We start from the raw sequence: 371 nt of genomic DNA, 5'->3' as shown, positions 1-371 counted from the left end.
CACCTGCCCGAGTGGAGCGAGCGAGTCCCGAAGGTCCTCGGGGGGGTTTTCTTCAGGACCGAAGGGGTATTGCCGACGCCTAAAGATACGACAGCGAATACCCCAGACAGCGTGGATGCGTGGCGATGTACTTCGAATATATCTTATGCAACGTCTTCTGTTGTTCTCTGTCCCTTTATTTTTCCTTTTGGAGAAAAGGTAAATATCGTTTTGAAAGCTAATTGTTGTTTTGATATTAGAGAGAGTGAATAGTGTAGATCTTACAGTCTTTATGGTTATTAGCATAGTTATTATTGGGGTGATTATCTTTTTTCCCTTGTATGGAATTTCCCTCCGGGAAAACCACTCTTGAAAAAGGCTTTGGTGGGATA

The sequence above is a fragment of the Penaeus monodon genome, chromosome 19 (assembly GCF_015228065.2).
Source record: "Penaeus monodon isolate SGIC_2016 chromosome 19, NSTDA_Pmon_1, whole genome shotgun sequence".
Taxonomy (NCBI): Eukaryota; Metazoa; Arthropoda; class Malacostraca; order Decapoda; family Penaeidae; genus Penaeus; species Penaeus monodon.
This window is presented reverse-complemented; position numbering follows the sequence as displayed.